The sequence below is a fragment of the Lithobates pipiens genome, unplaced genomic scaffold (genome assembly GCF_037356315.1).
Source record: "Lithobates pipiens isolate NorthernLeopardFrog02 unplaced genomic scaffold, aLitPip1_a1.2 Scaffold_16, whole genome shotgun sequence".
Lineage (NCBI taxonomy): Eukaryota > Metazoa > Chordata > Amphibia > Anura > Ranidae > Lithobates > Lithobates pipiens.
Genome location: NW_027507748.1, coordinates 5,379,824 through 5,402,670, shown reverse-complemented (window position 1 = coordinate 5,402,670; position 22,847 = coordinate 5,379,824).

Below are 22,847 nucleotides of genomic sequence, written 5' to 3'. Positions count from 1 at the left end.
AAAAGCCCAGGCCCTGGCGGCCTTACGGTCAGCTACTATAAATCATTTCCGGACATTTTAATCCCACATCTGGTCGATGCCTTTAATGCAATTACACCCTCCAATGCGACTCATAAAGAACTCCTGGAGGTGCACATCACCCTCATACCAAAGCCAGATAAGGATCCCATGCTAGTCAATAATCATCGTCCAATATCACTCCTCAATGTTGACGTGAAGTTGTACGCCAAAATACTTGTGAACCGTGTTGCACCCCTCTTACCGTCCTTGATTAGCCTAGACCAATTTGGGTTTGTCCCTGGCAGGGAAGCCAGGGACAATACCATCAAAGCTCTTCATATTCACCATTGGCTTTCTAATACTTCTACCCCTGGATTCTTCTTATCCCTTGACGCAGAGAAGGCGTTCGACAGGGTGGCCTAGGACTATATGGAGGCAGTGCTACAAGCTGTGGGCATACCCCCACACCTACTACAGATGATAATGCTCCTCTATTCAGCTCCCACAGCCAAAATTAGGGTCAATGGCCACCTGTCGAACGCCTTCTCCATTTCCTATGGAACCCATCAGGGATGCCCTCTTTCACATTTAATATTCCTTCTTACCATGGAACCCCTTCTCCGTAAGTTGAGAGCCAATCTGGACATCAAGGGTATTATCATAAAAAACGAAATCTATAAAGTTGCAGCTTACGCTGACGATGTATTGCTCTTTCTTTCAGATCCCATTACCACTATTCCCAATCTCCTTAAAGATTTCTCGTTGTTTCATGATTTATCCAACCTGAAAATAAATTTTTCCAAATCAACCGCTTTAAACATCTGTCTACCACACTCATTAGGGTTACAATGTAAACAGAATTCCCCATTCGGATGGGAACACACTGCTATCAAATACCGGCATTCTAATCCCCTCCGATCTAAAAGACCTATACGCAAAAAACTTTCAACCTCTCCTTCATTCGATTCAAACCGACCTACTTAAATGGATTAAGGGCCCTTTATCCTGGTTAGGCAGACTAGCCATCTTGAAAATGAACATATTACCCAGGCTTCTCTACTTACTTCAAGCCATCCCTATTAATCTTCCACCGACATTTTTTCTCTCGTACAAGCCCATGTGCAGACATTTTATCTGGCTATCCAAATCACCCAGAATCAGCTGGGAACGATGGACACTTCCTAAACCATTAGGGGGATTGGGAATACTGGATATCCAAAAGTACCACTTAGCATGCTATTTGACCAGACTAGTAGATTGGCAATCTCACAAAGCCAATAAGGACTGGGTCAAACTTGAACAGGCTCTCATACAGTACCCACTGACACATCTGCCTTGGACGCACAAATCTCACTTTCCGAACACCATAAAAACAAACCCATTTATATTAGCTACATTGCAACGATTCAGGGAAGTGTGCACCTATCTAAACCTGAATTCAACCTCTGGTCCCATGACGCCGCTAGACAATAACCCTGAATTCCCACCGGGCCTCCAACTGCGCAACCCACAAACAAGGTCACGCGGTCCCATACCTCGAGCCCACAGCTTCTTTCAAAATTGGAAGTTGTTGTCGCATCAAGCTATGGTCTCCTCATTCCCCGACTATTACATTCCATTCTACAAATACCTACAACTCCGACATTTTTTTCATGACTCCACACATAATTTTAACTGGTATAGAGAATACACTCCTCTAGAATCCATGTGCAACAACAATGATCCCCAAAGACATGTCATATCATTGACCTACGCATTCCTCTTTTCCACACATGACATTCAATGCGATAAAATGACCCAACGATGGGAAGCTGACCTTAAGGTCACGTTATCCACTAAAGATTGTCACCGCATATTTCACATTATACACAAAGGTTCTATGAATGTTTCCACTCAGGAAAGTAGATACAAGATATTCTCAGGCTGGTATAGGACTCCTGATAAAATTCATAAATTCTCCCCTGGCGTCCCTCCTACTTGTTGGCGCTACAATAAAGCATTGGGAACTCTACTCCACATTTGGTGGGAATGCCCGCTTCTGCAACTGTTCCGGAGGGATATTCACCAGCACATCTCCAGAATTACGACTTACACCCCAGACTTTACCCCTGCCCAGTTCCTACTACATTACTCCCCCACACCCGAAAGAAAATACGCCAAATCTCTTATTATGCATCTAATTAATGCTGCCAATCAATGTATTCCTGTACACTGGAGAAGCCCTTCACCTCCCACGATATCTGAATGGGTTACAAGAGTAGACCGTATCGCAGAAATGGAATGCCTCATATATCAGGCTAAAGATGACCTAACCAAACATGGGAAAGCATGGACGTGCTGGAAACTTTTTAGAGACTCCTTCAATTCTGTAGACCAATGTAATACCCTACTGCAGTAACACAAGCCATTTTCGTAACCATAACTGACAGAGACTCAGTATAGCCCCATTTCATTAAGTATACCCTCTACTACACTACTCCCAATTGCACTATGACGTGGTCTAATCTCCCTTACCTTTATTATCCCGTGGCTCTACATGACACTCTTGTCTCAAAAAGGAGCCTTTTAACCTATCCTAAATATCTACTGCCCAAATGGTCCATATACGCCATATAATTTCCCAAATATATACATCCAAAGGACTTTACAGACCCTCCCAAGCTTTATGAAATATCATCAAGCTCCCTCCCCGGTCACAGCTTGCTCCCCATTGGGGTGACCGGAGGTATGGGATTGCCGATGGATCCTTTATTGGATAAATCACAAGTTCATCGTTTGTATTGGAGGTCCACCCTAAAGTGGACCTTCCGCTCATTGGAATCCTCCCCCCCTCCAGCGCCACAATTGGCACCTTTCAGGGGGGAGGGGGGTGCAGGTACCTGTACAGTACAGGTATCTGCACCCACTTCCGGGATAGCTCTCTGCGGAAAGGGGCGTAGATCTACGCCCCTTTCCGAAAGTCCCCCGCTGTCTGCTGGGAAACACACAGATCCCAGAGGCAGCGGGTCCATCCTTATTGCGCAGCGCGACTCGTGCATGCGCAGTAGGGAACCGGGAAATGAAGCCGAAAGGCTCCACTTCCTGATTCCCATACCCAAGATGGCGGCGGCAGCACCCGAGAGACGATCGAGAGATCGGCTTCGGGTGCCGACATCGTGGGTGCGCTGGGCGGGTAAGTGTCCTTATTTTAAAAGTCAGCAGCTGCAGTATTTGTAGCTGCTGGCTTTTAAAAAAAAAAAAAAACGGCGGAACTCCCGGCGGACTCCCGCTTTAAGTTCATTATACTTTACAACCGAGGCTATTTTCCACTATATTGTTTGTGGTAACGTGTTCATATGTTTTATGCCTTCGGTTAACTTAATTTGATACATTACCTTTTCCGTGTAATGATATCGCTTCTGTTTACGTTTCTAGGTACAATAGTACCATCCTTATCCTTATCATAAGAACTGTCCCTACTGCCTATGTTGTATGCTTACAAAAAACTTTTAATAAAATTCATATTGAAAAAAAAAAAAGACAGCAGGATGTGAGAAGAATCCGAGTCAGGAAGAGGCAGAAGTTGGTAACAATACTGAACAAAAACAAGTCAGTCTCAGTACCGGGATTTGGGCTGTCAGTATAAGACTAGGCAAATCTCACCTGAGACAGCCCTGGCCTGGGAAGTGATGGTGATTGGCCAGCTAATCACTGTTCACCTTTAAAACACCTGTGTGAAAACACCACCAGTACTTGTGGTAGCATACCTACCTTTGTGTGTTTGACCCAGCTGACATCTTCTCTGATCTACTTGTGTATGACCCGGCTTGGACACGGTGGAGGAAACAAGGTGGAGGTGACATGGTGACGGAGAACTGATAAGGGAACATGGTGGATAAGACACAGTGGACACATTTATGGAACATGGTGGAAGGAGACATGATGGAGGAGACATGGTGGAGGAGACACATTGGACATGGTGGGGGAGACACAGTGGAGGGAACATGGTGGAGGAGAAGCAGTGTAGGGGGCACGGTGGAGGAGACAAGGTGGAGGAGACACTGTAGAGGAGACATGATTGAGGGAACATTGTAGAGAAGACATGATGGAGTAAACACGATGGAGGAGACATAATGGAGAAGACATGATGGAGGAACATGGTTGAAGAGACAACCTGAAGGAGAAGACACAGTGGAGAAGATGTGGTAGAGGAGATATGTTGGAGGGGACATGGTTAAGGTGATAATGTGGAGGGACATGGTGGAGGAGACCTGATGGAGGAAACACAGTGTTGAGGACATTGTGGAGGAGATATGGTGAGGGAAACAGGGGTGGAGGGGACACTAAAAAAGGGACATGGTGGGGGAGGCATGGTGGAGCTGATTTATTAAAGGAGTAGAGAATATTTACTCTACAAGGTGAATTTTAAGTTAGCGTGAATGAATTAAAGATAAGTAAACATTTATTTTGCAAAGATTATCCAATCATGTGCAAGGAAAAAAAAAAAAAAAAGACAGGATATTTCCTTACACCCAATCACTAAGAGAAGTGGAATTCATTGTACAAAGTGAAGATGTTCAACTTCTTTAGTAAATCCACCTAATGAGACACTTTATTGACTATGATGAACCCAAAGGATTGATATATCGATATAGATCTCTACTGCTTTATCTCAGACAATTAAATACAATTTCCTTTATGGATGGAGATGGTGAATTAGATGATTATTTATAAATTGACTTTCTCTACAGATAACTTGATGACCTGAAACTTAAAGAAAACATCATTCCAATGAAGAGTGGAGACGGGGGAGGGGTTGGTTGTATTTCCCAGATTGGATACAAAGAACACTTTTATTGATATAAATCTCATTTACTGGATTGCAGACAAATATATATTGTCAGGGATTTTATTCAGGGGGAGCGCAGTTCTGGGAACCTCCAGCACTGAATGTGTGTAATGGAAGGGGGGTTGGGGTGTGTTGGAGGGTCTATTGTGCTGTCTGCTGGGGGATCTATTGTAATGAGAGATCTATTGTTTCCAGCGGGTCTGTTGTAGCTGGGAGGTTTATTGTTGCTAATGGAGGATCTATTGTTGCTGTGGGGCACTGTGTTGCTGGGAGGGATCTACTGTTGCTGGCTGCTGGGAGATCAGTTGTTGCTGGAGAAGGCCTGTTGTTGCAGGGGTGGATCTATTGTTATTGGGGAGTCTATTGTTGCTGAGAAATCTATTATTGCTGAGAGGATCTACTGTTGCTGGGGGGGGTCTATTGTTCCTGGAGGGGTACATTGCTACTTGGGGATATATTGCTGCTGGGATACAAATTATAATTCATACAAATTACATGACACCCTGAAATGAATGGTTCTGTATTCTATAAAAGGGGGAGTACCGGGAGGTAGGTAGGGGGTGGAGACAAGGGGTGACTCGGAAGGAGGGGGGTATCTACACCTGGTCTCTCAGAAACAAATCCCTTTATATTGTCATCTACAGACATTTCTCCATCCACTTCTGATGTCTCCTCACCTGGACAGGTGACCCCGGCTCTGCTCTCCTCCGACTGGCTGACCCCATTCTCCACAGTACAGGTGATGTTCCAGGGCCCCGGGGACCCCACAATGGCTGTAATGTTATTGGCGGATGTGGAATAGAAGATCATGGCAGTCAGCACATTGACTCAAAACTTGAAGCAATCCTATGAACGTGTACAAGTTGTAACTAAGGGTGAACAGGAACCTTTTCATCAGTACCTGGAACATTCTCTGTTTCCTCAATGGTACTGGAAAAGTGTGGATTCATCAATATCCTTCCCAACTCAGTAACCAGGCACTTCCCAGGATGCCACTCCCTCAGTTACTGCGCCTCGGACCAGCAGGTTCCGAGACTCGGGAACAGACGGATCCCTTCCCCAGACCAGGCAGGTCTATCAGGGGCTTCTAACAAGAATATGTTGCAAGATGTCGAACACCCCGTGACCGGGACCCCTCACAGGGCTAATCCGGTCCTGGAACCAGAACAGACCACACGTGCCTCCCGAACTCCTCTCCACAACCATGTGACCTACACCTCTTAAGTACCCCTTCCCAGACTCCTCAGCGGGCCCCGGCACTCCCACTGATTGGTTCAGAGAAAGCTGATACCTAAACATCCAACCAGACCAGGTTTTGGCCTGTCATGTGCACCTCACTGTTCACATGACCAGACAGCACTCCCAAACACAGCCCGGCCAGTCTGATGTGAAGGCCAACCTACGTAATTAACCCTCGAAACCCCTACTGCTCTGAGGCAAAAACTAAATTTACATGCATATGACACTTTGTCCAAAATATCATCCACTACATCTGTGTCTTTATATACACCATCTATGCAGAAGGTAGGTCCACCCAACCCCCACCCCCAGTCCTAGCAGTGTCCTCCCCGCTCCGTGTCTTTATATACACCGTCCATGTAGAAGGTAAGTCCACCCAACCCCCACCCCCAGTCCTAGCAGTGTCCTCCCCGCTCCGTGTCTTTATATACACCCTCCATGTAGAAGGCAGGGGCGGATCCAGGGGGGGGGGCAACGGGTCAATTGCCCCCTCCGAGAATACCGGCAGCTGATGACAGCAAAGCCGGTTCCGCGGGTCCAATCGCGGCCGGTTCCGCGGGTACCCGCGGGCCGGTTCCGCGGGTCCAATCGCGGCCGGTTCCGCGGGTACCAGCGGGCCGGTTCCGCGGGTCCAATCGCGGCCGGTTCCGCGGGTCCAATCGCGGCCGGTTCCGCGGGTACCCGCGCTGAGTGGATGGGTGAGGGGGGGGGGGGCAGCTGGGCAGCTTAGGAGGGCTGCTGGCCAATCAGGAAGCCAGCAGGCAGGGGAGCAGGGAGATGACATCATCTCTCACTGCCCTGCATCCCTCCAGTCCTGCCCTCACTGTGTAGGAAGCTGTGTGCAGCAGAGAGATTGCATTATCTCTCTGCTGCCTATCTTCACTCTGGGACCCAACAAAAGACCACCTTAGCAGAAAAGTGACACAGTAGGTGACAATCCGCAATGTGTGGCAGGCTTCGTGGCAAGTGGCAATCCGCAATGTGTGGCAGACTACGTGGCAAGTGGCAATCCGCAATGTGTGGCAGACTACGTGGCAAGTGGCAATCCACAATGTGTGGCAGACTACGTGGCAAGTGGCAATCCGCAATGTGTGGCAGACTACGTGGCAAGTGACAATCCGCAATGTGTGGCAGACTACGTGGCAAGTGGCAATCCACAATGTGTGGCAGACTACGTGGCAAGTGGCAATCCGCAATGTGTGGCAGACTACGTGGCAAGTGGCAATCCACAATGTGTGGCAGACTACGCGGCAAGTGGCAATTCGCAATGTGTGGCAGGTGACGTGGCAAGTGACAATCCGCAATGTGTGGCAGGTGACCTGGCAAGTGACAATCCGCAATGTGTGGCAGGTGACGTGGCAAGTGACAATCCGCAATGTGTGGCAGGTGATGTGGCAAGTGGCAATCCGCAATGTGTGGCAGGTGACGTGGCAAGTGACAATCCGCAATGTGTGGCAGGCTACGTGGCAAGTGGCAATCCGCAATGTGTGGCAGGCAACGTGGCAAGTGACAATCCGCAATGTGTGGCAGGTGACGTGGCAAGTGACAATCCGCAATGTGTGGCAGGTGACGTGGCAAGTGACAATCCGCAATGTGTGGCAGGCTACGTGGCAAGTGGCAATCCGCAATGTGTGGCAGGCGACGTGGCAAGTGACAATCCGCAATGTGTGGCAGGTGACGTGGCAAGTGGCAATCCGCAATGTGTGGCAGGCAACGTGGCAAGTGACAATCCGCAATGTGTGGCAGGTGACGTGGCAAGTGGCAATCCGCAATGTGTGGCAGGCAACGTGGCAAGTGACAATCCGCAATGTGTGGCAGGTGACGTGGCAAGTGACAATCCGCAATGTGTGGCAGGTGACGTGGCAAGTGACAATCCCCAATGTGTGGCAGGTGACGTGGCAAGTGGCAATCCACAATGTGTGTCAGGCAACGTGGCAAGTGACAATCCGCAATGTGTGGCAGGTGACGTGGCAAGTGGCAATCCGTAATGTGTGGCAGGCTACGTGGCAATCCGCATCTGGTGGCAGGCGACGTGGCAAGTGACAATCCGCAATGTGTGGCAAGGGACAATCCGCAATGTGTGGCAGGCTACATTGCAAGTGGCAATCCGCAATGTGTGGCAGGCTACGTGGCAAGTGACAATCCGCAATGTGTGGCAGGTGACGTGGCAAGTGACAATCCACATTTTGGTGGCAGGTGACATGGCAAGGGACATCCTCAGGGCTCCCACTGATTCTGCATTATGGTGAGATGAACCATTTAATTTTATATTACAATGTATTAATAGAAATAATGCGCTTCAATCATCCTGACACCATAACAACCATGATGCCGTAATGATTGAAGCGCAAATACCAGCCATTTCCCATATAAATTGCCCCCAAAAAAACATATTTTATAGCAGTGCCCCTCCCGAGACTAGACTCTGGATCCGCCCCTGGTAGAAGGTAAGTCCATCCAACCCCCACCCCCAGTCCTAGCAGTGTCCTCCCCGCTCCGTATCTTTATATACACCGTCCATGTAGAAGGTAAGTCCATCCAACTCCCACCCCCAGTCCTAGCAGTGTCCTCCCCGCTCCGTGTCTTTATATACACCGTCCATGTAGAAGGTAAGTCCACCCAACCCCCACCCCCAGTCCTAGCAGTGTCCTCCCCGCTCCGTGTCTTTATATACACCGTCCATGTAGAAGGTAAGTCCATCCAACCCCCGCCCCCAATCCTAGCAGTGTCCTCCCCGCTCCGTGTCTTTATATACACCGTCCATGTAGAAGGTAAGTCCATCCAACCCCCACCCCCAGTCCTAGCAGTGTCCTCCCCGCTCCGTGTCTTTATATACACCGTCCATGTAGAAGGTAAGTCCATCCAACCCCCACCCCCAGTCCTAGCAGTGTCCTCCCCGCTCCGTGTCTTTATATACACCGTCCATGTAGAAGGTAAGTCCATCCAACCCCCACCCCCAGTCCTAGCAGTGTCCTCCCCGCTCCGTGTCTTTATATACACCGTCCGTGTAGAAGGTAAGTCCATCCAACCCCCACCCCAGTCCTAGCAGTGTCCTCCCCGCTCCGTGTCTTTATATACACCGTCCATGTAGAAGGTAAGTCGATCCAACCCCCACCCCCAATCCTAGCAGTGTCCTCCCCGCTCCGTGTCTTTATATACACCGTCCATGTAGAAGGTAAGTCCATCCAACCCCCGCCCCCAGTCCTAGCAGTGTCCTCCCCGCTCCGAGTCTTTATATACACCGTCCGTGTAGAAGGTAAGTCCATCCAAGCCCCACCTCCAGTCCTAGCAGTGTCCTCCCCGCTCCGTGTCTTTATATACACCGTCCATGTAGAAGGTAAGTCCATCCAACCCCCACCCCCAGTCCTAGCAGTGTCCTCCCCGCTCCGTGTCTTTATATACACCGTCCATGTAGAAGGTAAGTCCATCCAACCCCCACCCCAGTCCTAGCAGTGTCCTCCCCGCTCCGAGTCTTTATATACACCGTCCGTGTAGAAGGTAAGTCCATCCAACCCCCACCCCCAGTCCTAGCAGTGTCCTCCTTCTAAATGGACTGTGTATATAAAGACACGGAGTGGGGAGGACACTGCTAGGACTGGGGGTGGGGGTTGGATGGACTTACCTTCTACATGGACGGTGTATATAAAGACACGGAGCGGAGAGGACACTGCTAGGACTGGGGGTGGGGGTTGGATGGACTTACCTTCTACATGGAGGGTGTATATAAAGACACGGAGCGGGGAGGACACTGCTAGGACTGGGGGTGGGGGTTGGATGGACTTACCTTCTACATGGAGGGTGTATATAAAGACACGGAGCGGGGAGGACACTGCTAGGACTGGGGGTGGGGGTTGGATGGACTTACCTTCTACATGGAGGGTGTATATAAAGACACGGAGCGGGGAGGACACTGCTAGGACTGAGGGTGGGGGTTGGATGGACTTACCTTCTACATGGAGGGTGTATATAAAGACATGGAGCGGGGAGGACACTGCTAGGACTGGGGGTGGGGGTTGGATGGACTTACCTTCTACATGGAGGGTGTATATAAAGACACGGAGCGGGGAGGACACTGCTAGGACTGGGGGTGGGGGTTGGGTGGACTTACCTTCTACATGGACGGTGTATATAAAGACACGGAGCGGGGAGGACACTGCTAGGACTGGGGGTGGGGGTTGGGTGGACTTACCTTCTACACGGACGGTGTATATAAAGACTCGGAGCGGGGAGGACACTGCTAGGACTGGGGGTGGGGGTTGGATGGACTTACCTTCTACATGGACGGTGTATATAAAGACACAGAGCGGGGAGGACACTGCTAGGACTGGGGGTGGGGGTTGGATGAACTTACCTTCTACACGGACGGTGTATATAAAGACTCGGAGCGGGGAGGACACTGCTAGGACTGGGGGTGGGGGTTGGATGGACTTACCTTCTACATGGACGGTGTATATAAAGACACGGAGCGGGGAGGACACTGCTAGGACTGGGGGTGGGGGTTGGATGGACTTACCTTCTACATGGACGGTGTATATAAAGACACGGAGCGGGGAGGACACTGCTAGGACTGGGGGTGGGGGTTGGGTGGACTTACCTTCTACATGGACGGTGTATATAAAGACACGGAGCGCGGAGGACACTGCTAGGACTGGGGGTGGGGGTTGGGTGGACTTACCTTCTACATGGACGGTGTATATAAAGACACGGAGCGGGAAGGACACTGCTAGGACTGGGGGTGGGGGTTGGATGGACTTACCTTCTACATGGACGGTGTATATAAAGACACAGAGCGGGGAGGACACTGCTAGGACTGGGGGTGGGGGTTGGATGGACTTACCTTCTACATGGATGGTGTATATAAAGACACGGAGCGGGGAGGACACTGCTAGGACTGGGGGTGGGGGTTGGGTGGACTTACCTTCTACATGGACGATGTAATAATCTGTCTGTATACGGTGTCCTGTAGAGTTGTATATATTCACTTTGTATGTCCCGTCATTCTCCGGAGTCACATTGGATATGATGAGACTTCCATTCTCTGATAATCTTATATTGGGGGAGGGGACGTTGTGAGATTCCCTCAGTCTACATCCCCCATGTTCCTGTATTGTGATGTAATAATGTCCGGTTGGGTCTTTATAATACCAATCAATGAGGTCACATCTCCTTGTATCTGGATGGTTGAGGGTGAGATGACGTCTGATGGGGATGAGAAGGTCAGATCCCGGCCGCGTGAATATTTCCTCCGGGACTTGTCCTGCACAGACAGAATACAGATCCCAGTCAGGTCACAGTGTACTCCCCTCCCCCCTCATATAACACACATTGATGTAGAACCATTTGGAATCTCGTGAGACTAATGATTAAAAAATCCAACATCTGGATCAGTGGGAGGGGCTTGTTGTCTAGAACCCCGGGAGCTGCGATGGGCACCAGGCCCCGCCCCCTATCCCTCCTTGTCCACCCTCTGGGGGTGGGGGATGGGGCGGGCTGGCATCCTCGCACATGAGACGCACGTGTGATGTCATTCTTCTGCGTCACTGTGCTGGCGTGCTTTCCGCCATCTTGGCTGATCCATGTGTGGGGGGCGATTTTTGGCTCCAATTTCTTGGCGGCGGACTCCTCCCACTATTTATCATGTCAGCGTGACGCCGGGAGAGGCCCGGGGGGGAGACGTGTGAAGAACAGTTTTTTTTTTACATAAATTAGTTTAGTGAGATTTGTTTAATCCGTTTAATTCATTTTTCAGAATTCGCTTTGTTCATATTCAAATCGATTACAATTTTCTAATTCAAATTCGGATCGATTCAAAACATTTTAAAAATCAATTTTAAACAGTTTTTGAATTTGAAAAGTTTCCCAATTCAAATTATTTTCCAATTTCCAAAGAAAATAAAATAGTATAGAAAATAAAATAATAGAATATATTAGAGTAAAACACAACAAATTAGGAAAGAAACTAAAAGAACAGAAGGGAATAGAATAAATAAAGAATAAAATTAAATAGAAAGATTATAATCATCCTCTGAAATTTGAATAGAATATTAAAGAATAGAATTAAAAAAAAATTAAATAGAAATAATATAACCATTTTCCAAAATTCAATTAGAATCAATTTGAATAGAAAAAATTGAGTAGAATATAATAGAAAATACCACCATATTATAGAAGAAAGAAAATAAAAGAATAGAATGAATATAAACATCTTCCTATTCTAATCTATTATTTTCTATTCTGTTCAAATCCGAACTGATTCTATTTAAATTTTGGGAAATGGTTATATTTTTTCAATTCTAATATCTTTTTTAATTGTATTATTTTCCTATTTGTTTATTCTATTCTATTATTTTCTATTCTATTATTTTATTTTCTATTCAAATTTTATTAAAAATTAAAATTTTGCTAGATGGTTATATTCATTCTATTCTAATCGATTCTGTTTTTTTATACTATTCTGTTATCTCCTATTCTATTCTAATCTATTCTTTTCTATTCAAATTCACAATTGATTCTATTTGAATTTCCGGAAATGGTTATATTCTTTCTATTCTATTCTATTGTTTATTTTATTCTTTTCATTTGTATTATTTTATAGTCTATCCTATTCTTTCTTCTATTCCATTTTTTTTTATATTCTATTCTTCTCTTATGTATTCAAATTTCCATTTATTCTATCTGAAATTCAATTTTCAGAAGATGGTTATATTCTATGTTATCTTATTTTATTTTTTATATTATATTCTAGTTTATTCTGTTCTTTTTTTTTGTATTCTGTTTTGTTTTGTTTTACACTATTATATTATATTCTTTTATTTCCTGTTATATTATTTTTTATTCAATTTTTTTTTCTATTCTATTCCTTTATTTTCTATTCTATTTTATTCTCTTTGGAAAATTATTTAAATTTGAAAATGATTCGAATTTGAATCTTGTTTTTGTTATTTCAGATTTGTTTAACCACTAGAGGACTAGCTGCATAGTTATACTACAGCAGGTTGTCTCTCTTGGGTAAATCGGCGTAGCTATATGTTGGCCGCTTTAAGACCACTAGGGGGTGCATACACACCCACAGCGCAACAATGGTGCCCCGCGGTTGCAATGTCCACAGGGCACCCGCAATCTCTCCTGAGAGAGAGAACATAAATCTGTCAATGTAAACAGACAGATCTCCGTTCTGTCAGGAGAGAGGAGACAGATCTGTTGTTGTTTATACTAAGTATGAACAACGATCGGTCTCCTCCCCCAGTCATCCCCATCCCCCACAGTTAGAATCACTCCCTAGGACACACTTAACCCCTTTTTTTTGAAATATAGATGTTTATTGGGTTTTAACATGAAATACAGATGACTTTACGGTATAATATCATCAAAAAGTATACATTCGTTGACAAATCAATCAATAACAGAATTGACCTAGAGTGGGTCATAAGCAATACAAAATAAACAGCAAAAAGAAAAGTGAAGTACTGTACTATACAGGAATTAGCAAGTAGTAGAGAAGTTGTCTTGTTGTATGTGTAATCCTAGGGGACTTTAGAACCTCCTCCCGGGCACCCCTTACGGGAGCAATGCTGTGCCCGAGAGGAGACCCCATCCCCCAATGTAAAATAGAATACTAATGGCTAGTACATAAGGCACATGTAAAAGTATAATACCATAATACGTGTGATTGACAACAACCGTGGCGTAAAGAGTAGTAATGTTAGTATTCCTGTAGACACACTTAACCCCTTGATTGCCCCCTGGTGTTAATCTCTTCTCTGCCAGTGAAATTTATACAGTAATCAGAGGCTATTTTTAGCTCTGATCGCTGCATAAATGTCATCTGTCCCAAAAAAGTGTCAAAAGTGTCCGCTGTGTCCGCCGCAATGTCGCAGTCCCAATAAAAAGATCACCTCCATTTCTAGTAAAAACAAAATTATATTGAAAATGCCATAAAACTATCCTCTAGTTTGTAGACGCTATAATTATTGGGCAAACCAATCAATAAACGCTTATTGCGATTTGTTTTTACCAAAAATCTGTAGAAGAAGAAGAATACGTATCGGCCTAAACTGAGGGAAAAAATGTTTTTTTATATATTTTTGGGGGATATTTATTATAGCAAAAAGTAAATATAGCACAAAAAATAAAAACCGCAGAGGAGATCAAACACCACCAAAAGAAATCTCTATTTGTGGGGAAAAAGGAGGTCAGTTTTGTTTGGGTCGCCACGACCGCGCAATTGTCAGTTAAAGCGACGCAGTGCCGAATCACAAAAAAGTGCTCTGGTCAGGAAGGGGGTAAAATCTTCCAGGGCTGAAGCGGTTAAATTTGGTACTATTGTAATTCAGATACATCAGAATTTCAAAAAAATTTAAATTTAGAATTTCCAAAATCTGAATTTCAATTTGGAACAAAACAAACGGCCCATGTCTACCCGGGGGACACGTCGGGGTCATATATACATCCCCACATGGTGCAGATAGTCTTCCCTGCTGCACTATTGGATGGTCTTGTATTCCATACTGGGGTGATGGGATCACGTAGTACCAGAAGGGGATTCACTTTTCATTCATTCACATCTCTCATTCTATTTCCTCCTTCTTTTGGAGAGAGGTCATTCTCCATGGAACTCTCAGTGCTCTCGCTTCACCTTCTGATGACACGAGGCGACATTCTCCAACTCACATCTTATGGTTTTCCTCCATTCCTGACGGGTATGAGCTCTATCTATCGCTCTGAGGTGGCAGCATCTGATTGGTCACACTCATCTACATTCATTCCTCTTATAGATCGCTTTGGAGCCGTTATTTGGCACTTAGCACTAGGGATGAGCCAAACACCCCCCCACCCGGTTCGGTTTGCAGCAGAACATGCCAACAGGCAAAAAATTTGTGTGAACCCCATTAAAGTCTATGGGACCCGAACGTGAAAAATCTAAAGTGCTAATTTTAAAGGCTAATATACAAGTTATTGTCATAAAAAGTGTTTGGGGACCCGGGTCCTGCCCCAGGGGACATGTATCAAAAAAGTTTTAAAAATGGCAGTTTTTTCCGGGAGCAGTGATTTTAATAATTCTTAAAGAGAAACAATAAAAGTGAAATATTCCTTTAAATATCATACCTGGGGGGTGTCTATAGTATGCCTGTGAAGGGGCGCATGTTTCCTGAGCAAAATGACTTTTCTAAAGGAATAAAATGCATTTAAAACTGCTTGCAGCTGTAATGTAATGTTGACCCCCCCCCCCCCCCCCCAGCTCATTACCAGGCCCTTTGGGTCTGGTATGGATATTAAGGTGAACCCCGCACCCAAATAAAAAAAAAAGGCGTGGGGTCCCCGGGCCCTATATACTCTGCCCAGCACTATACAGGCGGTCCCTGGGTTACAAACAAGATAAGAACTGTAGGTTTGTTGTTAAGTTAAATCGGTTTGTAATTTGGAACAGGTAAATTTTGTAAGTGTAGCTACAGACAAAAAATCTACTTTTAAGCTTTTTTGATAACATAGGGAAGGGAATAGGGAACATATCACCCCTGTAACATTTGTTTTGCTGTCTGTGTCCCTGTTCAGAAGATTTCACCTCACTTTCTGTCCCAAGGAGGTTATATATAAGCCCTTGTACACACGGGTCGTACATTCTGACAACCAAATCCGTTGGATTTTGTCCGAAACTGTTGCATACATGCGGTTGGACAAAGTTGTCGGAAAATCCGATCATTCAGAACGTGATGATGCTATTTCATTACGACGGGACTACTTTCACGCTAGTAGCCAATAGCTTTGGTCTAGGAATTTGATCTGAGCATGCGTGGCACTTTGTCCGATCGGAATTCTCTACACACAATCGGACAAAGTCCGATCGGACCATGTTGTCGGAAAGTTTTATAGCTCAGCTATAAAACTTTGTCCATTGGAAACAGTCCGATGGAGCCCACACACAGTCGGATTATCCGACAACACGGTCCGATCGGACATTTTCCTTCGGAATGTCCGACCGTGTGTACAAGAGTTTAGGGAAACAAGGATTGGTAATAAAGCCTCAGTGAATACACCATTTTCCCATATTAACTCTTACAGGGGAAAATTTCCCTTCCTAGGGGTAGATTTCCTCTCACTTCCTGTTGTCTCCATCTGTTTCTAAGTAGGAATCATTTGTAAGTCGGATGTTTGAAAATAGGTGACCGTCTGTATATACTATACGGCCTGCCCTATGTACTCTGTGGAAAATTGGGCCTCAGGTGTTGGTGGTACGGACACCTAAGGTACCACAGTTACTCTTGGTGGGTGCAGCAATGGGCCTTGCTGTGAACTATTATATCAAGAATTGTAATTACATGCCCCTGTTAAACAGGGGCAGAAAAATTGGGCCTTAGGCAGTGTTGGTGGTGTCACAACACTGCAACCCCTCACAGATACTCTTGTTGAGCGCAAGAATAAGTTCTGCTATTAAATATTTGATCAAAAATTGTAATTATGTGCCCCTGTTAAACAGGGGCAGAAAAATTGGGCCTTAGGTAGTGGTGGTGGTGGTACCCTGAACCAAAAATATTCTTAGAAGCTATCATCATGAAAATTGAGGAGGAATAGGATAGTCACTCAGCATAATAGGATAGTCACTCAGCATATGCAGTCTTCAAGGGACCCCACATCCATAGATAAATCAATTGGTTACATCAACATCAGGTGCTTGGTAGCTGGTGATCCAAGACTTATTCATTTTTATGAATGTGAGCCGATCAACAGAGTCTGTGGACAGGCGCACTCTGTGATCGTTTACACAGCCTCCAGCTGCACTGAATGTGCGTTCAGGAAGAACGCTGGATGCAGGACAGGCCAGTGGCTCAATTACATATTGAGCAAGTGCTGGCCAGTGGTCCATCCTCAAGACCCAGTAACCCAGTGGATGTTCTGGTGGAAAGGTCTCCAGGTCTGATCTTGCCCATAGATATTTCTGCACCATGTAAATCAGACACTGGCGATGGTTGCTGGAACTGATCAGACCTGGGCACTGAGGACTGAAGAATTGCCTGAAGGCATCGGTCAGCCGGCCACCTACTCCACCGCTCTTTCTGTGACTGAACGAAGCAACACATTGTCCAGCACCAGGAAATTTTAACCTCCCAGGCTCTGGAAACGCATTGCACAAACCTTTCTGCAAGGCTTCCCGAAGATGTTTCATCCTCTGCTCCCTCTGCAAAGGCTAGATAAGTTCTGCAACCTTACCCTTATAAAATGAATCAAGAAGGGTTCCCCACCAGTAATGATCCCTCTCCTTGATACCATGAATCCTAAGGTCCTTTAGCAGGCTTTGCAGGATCAGGGAGACAATGCAGCGTAAGTTTGCAGAGGCATTCTATCCTGAGTCATCTGGGTCACTAAGGATCACATGATCCTCAATCACCTCCTCCCAGCCACGTACAACTCCATGGGTTTCTGGGGACTGCAAACAATTCCTTGAAGACTGCTGCTGATGCTGAGTGTTACCCTACCCCTACATGCTGACACAATCCTCCTCCTCTTCTTCTTCCTATGTGATCGGCGGGCCTGCAGGAGTACTAGTATCTTGATAAAGGGGGCCTTGAGAGGTAAGTCTTCCTCTTCCTCCCGCTGTTCTGCCTCAAGTGCCTTGTCCATTATTCCATGAAGCATGTGCTCCAACAGGAAGACAAGAGGGACAGTATCACTGATGCGTGCACTGTCACTGCTCACCATCCTCGTGGCCTTCTCAAATGCTGACAGGACAGTGCATGCATCCTTGATCAGTAGCTACTAGCGTGGCAAAAAAAAAGCCAAGCTCCCCTGAACCTGTCCTGGTGCCATACTCACACAGGTACTCATTGATGGCCCTCTACTGCGTGTACAGCCTCTGCAGTATTGCCAACATTGAGTTCCACCTGGTGGGCATGAAGCGGTTCTTGGGAAGGTTGCATTCTCTTTGAATGTCAGCCAGCTGAGCACTGGCATTATATGACCGGCGGAAATGACCACAGACTTTTCTGCCCTGCCTCAGGAGATCCTGTAAGCCTGGGTACCTGCTCAAGAACCACTGCACCACCAAATTCAGGTCCTAAGCCAAACAGGGAATATGGGTCAAGTGTCCCTGTCGGAGGGCGGAGAGGAAGTTGGTGCCATTGTCGCATACAACCATTTCTGGCTGAAGCTGGCATGGCGTCAACCACCTCTGAGCCTGCCCCTGCAGAGCTGACAGAATCTCTGCCCCAGTGTGGCTCCTGTCCCCTAAGCAGACCAACTCAAGCACCGCATGGCATCTTTTTCACTGAGTGCTTGCACAGGCCCTTGAGCGCTTATGGAGCACCGCTGGTTCAGAGGACAAATCTGCAGATGAGGCCATAGAGGAAGAAGCAGAGGAGCGGGTGGAGGAGAGAGTGGTGGTGGAAAAAGCTCCAACAATACTGAACCCTGTCCTGCATCCTTCCAGCTGCCAGCAGAGTTACCCAGTGCACCGTGAAAGAAAGGTAACCTCCCTGTCCATGCCTGCTGGACCATGAGTCAGCAGCAATATGCACCTTACCACAGACCGCCATGCCCAACGAGGCCAAGACATTGCCTTCCACATGATGGTAGAGAGCCGGAATGGCCTTCCGTGAAAATAAATGGCTTTTGGGAACCTGCCACTGAGGTACCGCACATTCCACAAATTCACAAAAGGGGGCAAAGTCTACCATCTGAAAAGGCAGCAGTTGCAGTGCTAGCAATTTGGCCAAGCTAGCATTCGGACTCTGATCATGTGGATGGCTGGGACTGAATTTCTTTACACGGTTTAGCAACTTGGGTAGGGAAATTTGACTGCTAAAATCCAATGTTGGTGTACCGGGGTTGGAGATCCCAGCCGATGAGGAGCAAGGAGAGGTCCACCTTGTTCTTTGATGTGGGTCTTTTAAGTGCTATTGCACGGACTGCATGGGAGGTCGTCATATGTCTGGTCAAGCATGTTGTGGCCAAGCGGCTGCTACACATGTGTAAAAAAAGGCCCACACCAAAGATCTTTTGAAAATATGCTGGGAGTCAGCAGTGCCCTGCACTTGCTTAGCTCTGCGGTGTGATACAATAGGGTGGCTGGCCCTAAGCTGCCCCCTAGAGGCCATCCTACCTCATTGGAGATGTGCCTCCTCCTCCTTCTCCTCCTCCTTTCTTCTATCAGGCACCCAAGTTGAGTCAGTGACCTCATCATCCCCTCCCTCCTCGTCACTGGAGCAAACTTGGCAGTATGCTACAGCTGGGGGAACATGACTGCCAGTTTCTTGACCTTCTTGGGCACTCCCTCTCTCTAGGCTGGTTTTACTCCCTTCCTCAACCTGGGTAACATCATCAGAGCCTTGAAATTTCTGCGCATCCTCCTGCAGCATGTACCCGACACTGTGGTCTAATAGTTCAGGGGACTCCTCCATAAATGATGGTAGGGCTAGGGAAGGTGTGACTGTTGACATGTAGCTGAAAGAAGAGGTCAGCTGCATTGGCATGCAAACCACTCTGAGCCTGGGTGACAGAGGATGAGGAGGGTTAGGATGGCTTTGTTATCCATTCCACCAACTCTTCAGCATGTTGTGGCTCAATGGCTCAATAAGATGGCCAGCTGCAGGAAAAAGGACAAACTTGCCCCACGGCCACGTGCTGAGGATGCACCATGTCCACGACCAGCACTGTCGACTGTAGACACAGAGCCTGCTTGCCCTCTTTTAGTGGCCTGTGAGCCTCTGCCTCTCCTTGGTTGCCTTCTGGACATGCTGTAAATTTTCTTTAGCAAAAAAACACTACACTGCATTGTGTACTGTGTACACCACTAGGAAAGTAGTAGCAACTGCACTAGGGATGCACGGTACTGTGTACACCAACACTGAAGAAATGACACTTGTCTACAATGTAAAGTAGTGAGTGTACAGCTTGTATAACAGTGTAAATTTCCTGTCCCCTCAAAATAACTCAACACACAGCCATTAAACTAAACTGCTGGCAACAAAAGTGAATACACCCCTAAGTGAAAATGTCCAAATTGGGCCCAAAGTGTCAATATTTTGTGTGGCCACCATTATTTTCCAGCACTGCCTTAACCCTCTTAGGCATGGAGTTCATCAGAGCTTCACAGGTTGCCGCTGGAGTCCTCTTCCCCTCCACCAAAGAAGTTGAGGTCACGTGCTCAGCATCATTTACAGAGGTTGTCTTTGGGAAATAGACGTATGAGTGCTGACAGCATTGCTGCAGAGGTTGTAGGGGTGGGGGGTCAGCCTGCCAGTGCTCAGACCATACGCCGCACACTGCATCAAATTGGTCTGCATGGCTGTCATCCCAGAAAGAAGCCTCTCCTAAAGATAATGCACAAGAAAGACCACAAACAGTTTGCTGAAGACAAGACTAAGGACATGGATTACTGGAACCATGTCCTGTGGTCTGATGAGACCAAGATAAACTTATTTGGTGTCAGATGGTGACAAGCGTGTGTGGGGGCAACCAGGTGAGGAGGACAAAGACAAGTGTGTCTTGTCTACAGTAAAGCATGGTGGTGGAGGTGTCATGGTCTGGGGCTGCATGAGTGCTGCCAGCACTGGGGAGCTACAGTTAGTTGAGGGAACCATGAATTCCAACATGTACTGTGACATACTGAAGCAGAGCATGATCCCCTCCCTTCAGAGACTGGGCCGCAGGGCAGTATTCCAACATGATAACCACCCCAAACACACCTCCAAGACCACCACTGCCTTGCTAAAGAAACTGAAGGTAAAGGTGATGGACTGGCCAAGCATGTCTCCAGACCTAAACCCAATGAGCATCTGTGGGGCATCCTCAAACGGAAGGTGGAGGAGCGCAAGGTCTCCAACATCCACCAGCTCCATAATGTCGTCCTGGAGGGGGTCTGTACTGATGGGGGGGTTTGTCCTGGGGGGTCTGTACATATGGGGGGTGGGTTGTCCTGGAGGGGGTCTGTACATATAGGGGGTGGGTTGTCATGGGGGGGGGGGGTGGATTGTCCTGGGGGTCTGTAAATATGGGGGCGGTGGGTTGTCCTGGGAGCATCTGTACAAATGGGGGGTGGGTTGTCCTGGGAGGGTCTGTACATATGGGGGGTGGCTTGTACTGGAGATTCTGTACATATGGGAGGGTGGGTTGTCCTGGGGCATCTGTATATATAGGGGGTGGGTTGTCCTGGGCTGGTATGTACATATAGGGGGATTGGTTGTCCTGGGGGTCTGTACATATGGGGAGGTGGGTTTTCCTGGGGGGGGGTCTGTACATATAGGGGGGTGGGCTGTCCTGGAAGAGTGTTTTTTCCTGGGGGTCTGTACTTATGGGGGGGGGGGGGGAAGGTTGTCTGTACATATAGGGGAGTTGGTTGTCCTGGGTGGTCTGTACATATGGGGGGTGGGTTGTCCTGGGGGCATCTGTACATATTGGGGGCAGGTTGTCCTGGGGGGTCTGTACATATAGGGAGGTGGTTTGTACTGGGAGGGTCTGTACATATAGAGGGTTGGCTGTCCTGGGTGTCTGTACGTATGAGGGGTAGGTTGTCCTGGGGGCATCTGTATATATAGGGGGTGGGTTGTCCTCGGAGGATCTGTACATATGGGGGGGTGGGTTGTCCTGGGGGTCTGTACATATAGGGGGTGGGTTGTCCTAAGGGTCTGTACATACGGGGTTTGGTTGTCCTGAGGGGTCTATACATATAGGGGTGGGTTGTCTTGGAGGGTCTGTACATATATGGTGTGGGCTGTCCTGGGAGAGTTGGTTGTCCTGGGGGCATCTGTATATATAGGGGGGTGGGTTGTCCTGGGAGGGTCTGTACCTATGTGGTGTGGGTTGTCCTGGGGGGTCTGTACATATAGGGGGTGGGTTGTACTGGGAGGCTCTGTACATATAGAGGGTGGGCTGTCCTTGGTGTCTGTACGTATGGGGGGTAGGTTGTCCTGGGGGCATCTGTATATATAGGGGGTGGGTTGTACTGGGAGGATCTGTACATATGGGGGTGGGTTGTCCTGGGGGTCTGTACATATAGGGGGTGGGTTGTCCTGAGGGTCTGTACATATGGGGGGTTGGTTGTCTTGGAGGGTCTGTACATATAGGGGGTGGGTTGTCCTGGGGGGTCTGAACATATAGGGGGTGGGTTGTATTGGGAAGGTCTGTACATATAGGGGGTGGGCTGTCCTGGGAGAGTTGGTTGTCCTGGGAGGGTCTGTACAAATGGGGGGTAGGTTGTCCTGGGGGTATCTGTGTATATAGGGGGGTGGGTTGTACTGGGAGGGTCTGTACATATGGGGGGTGGGTTGTCCTGGGGGCATCTGTGCATATAGGGGGTGGGTTGTCCTGGGGGGTCTGTACATATAGGGGATGGGTTGTCTTGGAGGGTCTGTACATATAGGGGAGTGGATTGTACTGGGAGGGTCTGTACATATAGGGGGTGGGCTGTCCTGGGAGAGTTGGTTATCCTGAGAGGTCTGTACATATGGGAAGTAGGTTGTCCTGGGGCATCTGTATATATAGGGTGTGGGTTGTCCTGGGAGGGTCTGTACATATAGGGGGTGGGCTGTCCTGGGAGGGTCTGTACATATGGGGGGTTGATTGTCCTGGGGGTCTTTACATATGGTGGGGTTTGTCCTGGGGGTCTGTACATGGGGAGTTGTCCTTGGGGGATCTGTGCATATGGGAGGGTGGGTTGTCCTGGGGCGTCTGTATATATAGGGGGGGTGGGTTGTCCTGGGATGGTCTGTACATATGGGGGGGTTGTCCTGGGGGGGTCTGTACATATGAGAGGGTGAGTTGTCCTGGGAGGGTCTGTACATATAGTGGG